This window comes from Melospiza melodia, chromosome 4 (assembly GCF_035770615.1).
Source record: "Melospiza melodia melodia isolate bMelMel2 chromosome 4, bMelMel2.pri, whole genome shotgun sequence".
Taxonomy (NCBI): Eukaryota; Metazoa; Chordata; class Aves; order Passeriformes; family Passerellidae; genus Melospiza; species Melospiza melodia.
The window spans coordinates 13,334,901-13,345,699 of NC_086197.1; the positions used below are offsets into that span (position 1 = coordinate 13,334,901).

Here is a 10,799-nt window from a genome sequence, read left to right on the forward strand (position 1 = left end):
AAATAGTAAACCACTGTCAGGTCTCAGGAATCTGCAACAGCAGAGATCCCCAGTCATTGGATAAAACAACTTAAAGAGAAGGTTCTGGGACCCCTTCCAGTGCCAAAGGGCCTCCAAGAGAGGTGGAGAGGGACTTGGGAAAAGGGCCTGGAGTGACAGGACAATGGGAAATGGCTTCCCACTGACAGAGAGTAGCTTTAGATTGGACATTAGGAAGAAATTCTTCACCTGAAGGTGGTGAGGCCCTGGCACAGGGTGCCCAGAGCAGCTGTGGCTGCCCCATCCCTGGAAATGCCCAAGGCCAGGCTGGACAGGACTTGCACCAACCTGGCATAGTGGAAGGTGTTCCTGTCAATGGCAGGGCTGGAACTGGGTGATCTTTGAGGCCCCTTCCAACCCAAATCATTCTGTGATTCCATGATTCAGTACCCCAGGAAATCTGCAAAGAAAAGAAAGATAACTGAAATTTTTGACTGGAGCAAGAAGTCAGTGGGACCATTTCCAATTGTTTAAGAAGTTTTCAAAGGTAAAATATTTTTCAGTGGCAGGTTTTTTGAATGACTGAATACACTCAGAGCTCAGTATTTGCAAGGCCTGGAGGAACACATTTTGATTTTCTGATGGAAGACTGCAGTCTTTGGCCCTCTCAATATTAAGAACATTGGAGCCGGGTTTCCTGTTGATGTTTCTAAATTGAACTTTAATCAGTGTTGAAAAAGGACTTTATTAACCTGAATTATGGCCCCCAATGCTAGATCTTCAATATCAGAGTGAGCCTAGCAGTACTGGTTTTCTCATGCTCAGCATTTCTTCTGATATTTTTTGCCACTTGTTAGGAATGTGTATTTTAAGAAAACCTCAGTTTAGGAAGAATTGCCTTTTCCCAGCAATTTTTTCTGTGTTTAAGTGGAACCTTTTTACATCATTCACATATTTTTTTTTTTCCTCATTTTGGAGCAAATTTTTTTTTTAGGAACTCCTGGATTCCAAAATCTAAAAATGGAAATTTTGTTCCCTCTCCAAGTATGACACAGCATTTGTCAGTCACACCAGATGGGGAAGATGAGCCAAGAAAGCAGCATAGATAGTCAACCAATTTTATTTTTTCATGTTGATGTTTTTCTGTGAGGAGGCAAATGTGCTTTTTGACTCAGTACAGTGTTTTAAGTCCTGGCTTGTCTGTTCAGAAGAACTTAGAGTTGGTTTTAATAAAACAGACTGGAGAGATTAGAAAATTCAGAGCCTTTCTGAGAGAACAACAAATAACTGAAAGGAGCTGCCTTCATTTTTGGCCAAGAAATCTGATGGAACCACCCCATATCTGAAAACAGGATTTTCCTTTAGTGCTCTTTGTGCATTGTGGTTTTATTTGCTGCAGAAAAGGTTCTGTACAGTGCTGATTCTCCAAAGCAGATGGCAAACAATGATTAACCAGTTCCTTCCAACTGCTCACTCATGAGCAGGCACCAAGTTGAACCAGTTATTCATACTGAATTAAGCTTAAAAAATATCATGTATTTATGAGAGTAAATGTTCTCATCTAAGTGGAAACTTTCCCAGAATAGTGCACTTGGGGCTGGAAGGATATCTTTAAGCATATTTCTGGTGGCAGAGGGTATGAAAAAGTAAGTGATACTAGAATATGATTATAGTTCTTAATGTAATTTAAAATTATTCCATTGTAAGTGAATAGTGATGCACAGGGGCAGGACCTCTGGTCCTTGTGCATTTGCAAGCCTGTCCTAGGCAGCACTAAGTGTCTTGTGTGGCTGCTTAGTCTTACTATCCTGTCTAAAGCTCCTTTTAAGATTTGAGTGGAAGCACTGCTCTAACAGTAGTATCAAGGATTTTAGATTTATGGAATTAAGCGCTAATGGGAAGCACATTTTCTGTACATTCACATTCCTAAGCTGTTCTGCTCATAGCACTTCAAGGCCAAGTGCAGCCTAGGATAGACAAAATTTTTAAAGAAAAAAGAGATAAAACCTTTTAATAGCAATAATTTGAGAAATGGTGTAAATACTGTCATCAGTGAGATCCTAATGAAACAGGCTGGGGCAGCTCTGCAGAAAAGGAGCTGGGGGTCCTGATGCTGAAAGCCACAAGTTGGAACAAAGGAAATTCCAGTCAGATACAAGGAAAATCTTGTAACCAGAGTGGTCAAAGGCTGGAAGGGGTGCCCAGAGAGGCTGTGGGTTCTCCATCGTTAGAGGTGTCCAAGATTCAATTGGGTGTGTGCCTCAGCAGCCTGATTAATTGGACCTGCTTTGATCAGGAGGTTGGACTAGATGCTTTCAGGGGCCCCTTCCAACCTGGATAATTCTGTCATTCTTTGATTCTTTCACAACAAGGACTAAAAAATATATTGCAGACTTGGACCACTGAAGGACCAAAAAGGAGCAACTGAAGTTCCTTAGGTGGAATTAATAATACTGTTCATCTGCCCATTCACCTTCTGAGATCAAAGAGTCAGGGGTTTATGTAATGAATAGTAACCTCAGCATTTTTCTGTATGGCTCTGCCTAAAGGGAAACCACAGTTTTGATACATTATAACAAAATTCTTACTGATTTCAGGAGGCTCTGAATTCTGCCAGCTTGAATGGGCATGACTGGAGGATTCTTTAAATGCAGATAATGATTTTAATGTGGGGAGAACCTCAGAGAATAGTTCTGAATTTTTCTGAAAGTGTATTTCACATCATCAGACTCCTTCAGCATATACACATTAACTTATGCTAGTTTTGGACACAAACAAACAAACAAAAGATGTTTCTCTCAGCTTTGTACCTGTGTTCCTGGCAGCACAAGTATTTAACTGATTGCCTGAAATAAAAGAGGGAAAATTGCACAGAAGAAAAGCTTCCCTATGGTCACCAAGTAAGAAAGTGTTTCCAAGCTTTGGGAAATGTTGGCCAGCTCTGACATTTAGACAGCTCATCTTACAGAGAAAGACTGTGTAAAAAATCTGAACTTTATCATATGAGCTTGCTTGAACACTGAAAAAGCCTGATTTTTACAGCCAGGATAAAACATACAAACTGCAGTATAAAAATACAGTGCCCTGCTAGGGCATATGTTCCTTTACTGCATTTCTCACAGGGGGGAAGGGGTTCTGACATGGCTTAGGCTGGCTTTGTGCAATGGCACTTGGCAGCAGAGCTTAGAGAACCCTGGTACTGTTATGTTTGGATGATAAAAAATGTCCAGGATACGTTTCCTCTTCTTATCTAACAGCCTGTTCTACTTCATAATGTTGTATATGCTAGTGACTACAGCATTTTTAATTGTCTGGATTATGTGTGAGTACAGATAATGATAAATGCTCACTGGAGTCTACTTGGCCCATAAAAATTTTATGCAACTCTGAGGAAAAGTTACTGTTATTAAAGAACCATTTTTTAGTGCAACACCAAGCTGCCTGTATCAACAGCCCAGCCTTAATCCTTTCATGGACTCAGAGTTTTGGATGAGTGCAGGTCTTTGTGTAATTACGAATTTAAAATGGTCCACGAATATTTAAGAACAAAAAATACTGCCTATGCAGTAGAGGTTGATTTATAGAAAATAAGGGCTACAGAACCATTTGGTAATTTTCTACCCTGCCCTTCCAAAAGAACAGTCTGGATCTAAGGAGGGTCTGTCACATGTTATTGACAGTTCCAGTGTTTGGCAGTTGTGGTGATTTTATACTAATATTGATAAAATATTTATGTTTTTCATCTTCATATGTTTTAGCCTTCAGAACTTGTTTTCTTGGCATTTTTTCCCTGTAGTCTATGAGGGATTTTTACATATATGTAGAGAATCTGATACAATATATTTGTCCAGTAGTTGGAGCATTAAAAAGCAAGGAACATAAATCTTGCAGTTCTGAGGAGTGGAAATCCTGCTTTTAGGATTTGGGAAGAGTTTTTTTTTAATGGAACACTTACGTGCTTGTATGTGAGTCCATTACATGACATACACCATGGTTAGCAACAGCTTTTGTGTGTCATGGCTCAGGTTCCCATACACTCCTGACAGTTTATGCATATTCATGAGATCCGTGACATTTTCCTGCATCTGCTCTTATCACAGATTTCGTTTCAAAGCAGCACTTCATTGATGTAGTACACTGACACATTTTCCATATAATTGCTTTTCGTCTGCTTGCATGATTATTTTGTGACACCTAGTGGATAAATTGATAGTGGTGCTGATTTAAATTGCCTCTGGTTTTTTTTGTTCTCCTGATAGTTCTGGCCTGGAAACTCAATTCACATCACAAACACATAGACTCTCTTGTTTTCTACTTTCCTTCTCTTTTTTTTCCCCTCTTTAACTTTGCTCATGGAATAACTTGCTCATAGGCAGGTGAACAAATACCCAACACCAGTCTTGAGGAAATTCCAGGAGTTCCAAAATAATACAAGGTAGTAAACACTTGAAAATATCATGCCTGACTATTGTTTAGTCAGGCTCCCTGTGCAGTCTGGAATCTTCATACAATAAATTTTTCTACTGTATTAACTTTTTTTGAGGTGTGCTTCAAGCATGCAGTTCCATTAAGAACAAAATGTGCACGACATAAAGTTGTAAAAGGTTGCAAGAAGTACTTATTTCCCTATGAGAAATCTAGAAATATCTGTTCCTTTAGTGTTCTTAGAGAATCAATTCTGATAAATAATTAAAATATTATTCTATACACACAAAAATATTTTCAGAATATTTACATCAAGAGTCTAGAAATGCCTTAAATGCATGACCTACTTTCACAACTAAGATATGTCTTGTGAAGTATATCTTAATTTACATGTCATGGATTCTGTGCCTAAAGCTTATTTCTGCAACAGGAAAATACTGAAATACTGTCCACTGTGTTTGCTACAAATGCTGTGAGATAGAAAAACAGGTACTTTTATATGGCTCTTATCTTCTGTGTTGATAAGGGGAAGGGAATCAATTATTTCAGTTGTACCAAGTCTGCTTGCTGTATTTCTCAGTTGATACTAATAATGAGCATGTTTCTGTCTTCAGAGAAGGTTTAATCTGCTCCTGGCACCACAGATCCTGAATTCTGGAGTCTGTCATCCCTGAGCAGCCACAGAACAATAACTTACATGATAGCCAAGATAGAATTTAGTAGGTTTTAAACAGGACCTGAAAGGAACTGTAAGGCAGATGAATTTGGAGCTAAGAGGTTATGTATTTTTCATATGTGGGGAATTGGAATGGAGTTGTGCACAGGACATTAAGAAATTGGTTCTAAACATCACGTACAGGATTTTAGGTTTCAGCTTTTTATTCTTCAGAGAAAATGTGTTGCATATTTTGACTCCCAAGAGGCTTTACAACCAGAAAATGTAATACTGAACTGTGTTTTTAATGCCAGCTGACAAGGCACTGTCCCTGTGCTTTTCCTGATTGCTCCTTGTAACAGTTCTCTTGTGACTTCTGTTTGTGTAAGATCAGGGCCTGTGGCAGCAGCATCATGAATAATGGACACGGAGAGCCAAGCACACCGAGGAGCTCTGGCAAAGATCTGCTCACTCTCTACCCTGCAGCCCACTCATGAATGTTTAACCAGTGAAATTAGTCTCAGCTACACAAACTTACACTGGTGTCCATCTATGGACAGTCACCTGAGAAAGGAGAAGGCTGTGTGGAGCTGAGCACAGGCAGTGCTGTGTGAGCCCCAAGCCTGGAATTCACGTGGAATTCTCTTGTGCCTGTGAGTGCCATGCCAGCAGCACTGCCCATTCACCTCAGCCCCCCAAAAGCCTTCACCCCCTCAGCATGCAGGCTCAGGTGGACAGAAGGGCCCTTGTGTGCCAGTGGCAGCTTTCAGTGCTTCCCCCTTGCTTGTGGAAGACTCATGTAAAGCTGGGCAGGGCGAGTGTGTGTGTGAGGCTCTTGGCAGTGTCCTTGGAATGCTCCAAATGGAAAATAACTGCTCAGAGCAGAGACAAAGTCATCCTAACAGAGCACAGGTGTGTGCTTCTGAAACCATAACACAGCTTGAGGCAGCACCCCATCCCAGGGTGATAACAAAGTGCACAGGGATCTGTGCTGGTGACCAAACTAAAATAGTCACTAAAAGAAGACAGGGAGCTCAATAAGTGCTGGTTTCACTAGTGGCAGAGTCCTGGAGGTCCCCTGACAGGGACACAAAAATGTTTAACAGGGTTAGGGACAACACTTACCTCTTGCAAACAGGCTTGTCTGATCATGTCTACAGCCTCACACCCTCCCCAAGCCCCAAAAGTAACCAGAAACAAACTGCAGCTTGGGTTTGCAATGCCTGTACAAATGTTTTCTCCATGTTAGTGCATGTGGACTTGCAGGCCTCTGCTGGCTTACTGTCAGGCTGAACCAAGCCCACTGGCTCAGCCCCAAATGCAGTCCAGACTCCAGAACATTGTTCTGCAATAGAAATGAATTTTAGGCTTTTAACAATATTGTAAAACAAACACGCTATACAGAACAGTGATTTCATGCCAACTTTCCATAAGATGTTATCCTCAATTTCAAATGCTGCAGGCTCTGAAGTGATCATCACAAATGGAACAGTCTGTAAAGGATGGATTTACTTGTCTGCCATCATATAAAGCTCCTTCTTCAAGAGCACTCATGTAACTTTATCTTGTTTGTGGTGATGGTAAATGTAAGGGTGCATTGATGTAAATACAGAATTTTAGTCTAAATCCACTACCACTGGCTTATTTGGAGCTTTGACCTTCTCCTGGCTCCCAGACCACTAATTCATTCACTCCTACTTGTCAGCTGCTTGATCTCACTAAGGACTAAAATTTAAAATGAAAGCCTTATGGGAGGAAGGCCAGAAGCCATTTTTCTACCAACTGTAATTATTGGCATGGCTGTATTCTGCAAAATGAATTTAGTTTCTTGTTGAGGCTTAACCTGACAGACGAATTAAGCACCTCTTGGTGTTTAATTAAGTTAGGATTTGTATATACTAGTTTATTGCATGTCTTTTTAAAGAAAAACAATTTTCAAGGACGTGAATCAATTTCAGAGTGAAAATTCAGTTTTCCCAAAAAGGAATTAGTGGATTGAGATTGGCAATGGCATTTTTTTAAGAAGATGTGACTCTATTCCATTTTTCCTAGCTTCTATAAGGAACTGAAAAAAATAGCTGTTTCTCAGTGGTGTGACATAGGTTAGGTGTGAAACTGTATGAATTGCACGTACTAAAAAGCCAAATCCACTTGACTTAAAATTCAGATGGCTTATTTAAGATTTTCTGTGCAGTAAAGGTGTTTTCCATCCAAAAATAATTAAAAATATCACTCAAATAATTGCTGGTGAGGTGGCTGAGTATTTAGCTGGAGAGACAGAAGACTCTGGTTCTGACTCTTGTCTGCATCATTGACTGTGCCCAGATTTTATTTTCACAGGCCTTTAGGGGAGTGGGAAAGGTGCAGTTTTGGAGAGCTGGACATTACGTATCAAGTCAAAGATGAGGGTTACTGGTTTAAGTGTCCAGTTTTGTGTTCAGAGATGTTAAGGCAAATCCAGATGATGTCAGCTGAGTTAGGTGAGCTCAGCTCTTTCAAATATAAGGTCCATTGCTCAACATCCTAAAGTTAGTGAATATTTGTGGGGGTTGTCATTAACATTTCATTTTTGTGTGATCTACATGAATACAATCCTCCCAGGAGCATGGAGATAACTGAGGAATGTTTAGGAAATACTGTAAGAGGGGTATTCTGTGCCCCTTTTACTCTTGCTATCTCTATCTGCCAAGAGAAAATAAACCTGGCACATTCTCTTTGTTCTTTTCCTAGTAAAAAACAATCCCTAATTTGTCACAGCTTCATCTCCTCTTGCTGGGTTCATTTCCCAGATAATTCAGCCCTTGCACTTTTGCTTTTACACATGGTAAGATAGCAAGAGTACCTGTAAAATTTGTTTTTCATAAGGTGTATCTCACTTAGCTGATGGATTTGCCATTTCCACACAGGTTTCACCTCCCCTGGACTCTGGACTTGCCCCAATTTCTGGGTTTTGTGATCTGGGGGTCCTCATCTCTGCCATGGAGAGCTCAGGGAGACACTGGGGGCAAGCACAGCAGCTCAGCTGGGAAGCCAGGAGATGAAAAGATTATGCCAGGAAAACAGGAGATTGATCTTTAAATTCTGCAAAACTAATAGCTTGTAATGCACTGAGTAGTTCTGTTGTCTCTCTCACAGCTTATTTTTCAGAAAATAGATCTCCTTAAATGTTTACTTGTGTAAGATCACAAGTGCAACATACTGAGCTGCCAGTGCTTAGCCCTGGTTTAATTTCTGTATTTGTGGAGGCTTTGAGACATCAAGTGTTTCATCATTCTCTGCAATACCAGGAAAGTTTCATAACTGGGGAAAGAGCACTTGTTTGCCATTTTAGAAGCAACTGTATTTAAGTAATGTGTGAGATTGCAGTACATGTTATATTTCACAGGAGTCACAACATCTGTGTCTGTAGGGTGTTTTTTTCTTCTTGAAGTTTGCATGCTTTATGAAGGCAGTGTCTCATTTTTGTTATATTTAGTTAAAAATATATTTTAAAATACACTGTGTGGAGTTTATCATACGTAAATCCAAGGAAACTGAATCCTTCCATCCTCTAAGTAATCTCTACTAAAATCTCTAGGAAGGTTACCTGCCACAATACTGCTTTGCCACAGTCCTGCCCCAGGAGGAGGGTTTGGCAGTTCTGGCTCTTCCAAGCCCTGCTGATTTTGGTCAGGAGTGTCCATCTTGGCATATCCTCAACCATTTTCCCCACAATGCTCTTCCATAACACATTGGTGACTGTTGTATTGCACTAAATAGTTTATTTAGTTGTTGGTTTTGCACTGGGTGTTTGGTAATTTGCAGTGATCACCTGTTTGTTCTCATTCTCCCCTTTCCCTCCAGAGGAGAGCACCTCCAGTGTTTTACTTTTGTCCTATGCAGGATTGTAGGGCCAGAGCTGGCTGGGTTGGACCCAAACAGCCCCCAGATCAGTCTGACAGGTGACATTTCTAATCATGGACCAACAGCCTGTAGGAGCACAGTGAGGACTGTGCTTCACTTGGGAAGCCAGAACATCATCACTGCATGCAGAGAGATTGGGAGCTGCTGGTCTGGCCTGCATCCAGGGAAAAGTCCCTGCCTCAGAAGGCCTCCAAGAACTCTTCTTCCCTGATAATCACAGTGCACTCCAAGAGCACGCAGCCAGGGAGCCAGAGAGGCTTGGCCTTTGTAAATCCTCACAAGGTTTTGGGGGCAAGGTACCTTGAAATCACAGAATGCTTGTTCTGTGCTGTCCCAGTCTGTTCATTAGTAAGGCTTTTAGTGATATAACAAGCCTGCTTTAAAACTGTCTGCTTTCCTGTAACATCACAGAAATAGCAGACTTGGCCCCCTGTCTTTTGAAAAGTGACTGCTGAGGTACTTATTAACATCAGTTCCAAGATGTTTTTCAGTGAGAGTTGGAATATGGAAATGTCATATTTTTCCTACTATTAAACAATTGTTAAACTAGAAACATAACTCTTGCCAGAGAGCTCTTTCTTGTGCCTGTCGTCTTCGTAGAAGGAAAATGGATTTTTCTTTCATTAAGTATTTTAAAGTTCATCCTTGTTTGGTGATCTAGTCAATTAAATTAAGTTTATGGGCAGCTTGTGAGCGCAGAAGACTAATTAATTTTAGGTGTTGGATAAAGCACATTCTTTTCCATTTTTGTTTGCTAATGAGTATTACTAATACCCATAATAACAGATCTTATAGAAAACAGTGTTACACAGAGTTTATGGTACTTTACAAGTAATTATCTCAATATCATTATGAATTTAAAAACTACTAGTTTTGTGGGGAAATATACATTAAGACAGCATTATATCAGCACCTAGAGAAAAGAATCTCTAATATCATTATCATAGAAAATAAGAGCATCCTTTAGAAATGATTAATTCAAGTTCACCCTTTTTTCAACAGGGATGAACATTTTCTAGGATCCCACCTAATATTGCCCCCAAAAGTGTAAGTGAAGTCTAAATATATTAAAGACAGGCAGTGTAAATCCCTAGAACATAATCCAGAATGCTGCTTTTCTTTCAGTCTATATTTCTATCTCTTAGAGTCACTGAGATCAGCTGTAAGTAAAGGTTCTTCATCCAAAATTCCCTGTCATTGGAGTTGGATGGGTCTGTGGGGTAGTTTGGGCTTTTCACTACTGTGAATGTATCCTTTTAGAGCCAGACTGGTTCTTTGAACTGGCTTCACTGGACCATCCAGCATAAAGAGCTACTATTCTGAAAGGCTGTGTTGTTTTTGTCCTTCCACTATGAAATAGATGCTTACAAAAAGGCACACTTTGAAGTCACACAATACTCAGCTTTCCTCCAATTATATTATGTAACTCTGTTCTGTTGATATAAGCAAAGGGTTTATTTTACACAGAAAACACTTTCTGAGAGCTGACTGTGCAACACATCCAGCCTTGCTGAAACTGCACAGAAGTTTAGCTCCACTTCACATTCTCAGCTCTGAGGAAAAATACTGAGATCTCTGATTGCACACATAAAGAACTTGTTTCTTATTAAATGTCTTATCTAAAAAATAGAAGTACAGGGTAGGGTTTGTTTTCAGAGGATTATTGGGAGAGTAATTGACCATGCCAAAAGCTGGTACTCAGAAAATTCTGAGATTTAAAACCCTTAAGTACATAGAGAAAACTATCAGGCTTTATGCTGGAGAGCTTTCCAAAGGGGTTCTTGATGGAAGTTAAGGTACCAGTTTGGGGGGGATTTTGCATTGATGAAACATTGAA

General features: G+C 40.1%; 1 long non-coding RNA gene across 2 annotated transcripts in view; it reads left to right on the forward strand.

The window, feature by feature from the left end:
• The window catches only part of LOC134417111 (uncharacterized), a 73,884-nt gene that overhangs the window by 60,347 nt on the left and 2,738 nt on the right, over window positions 1-10,799 (forward strand). The window lies entirely within an intron of this gene.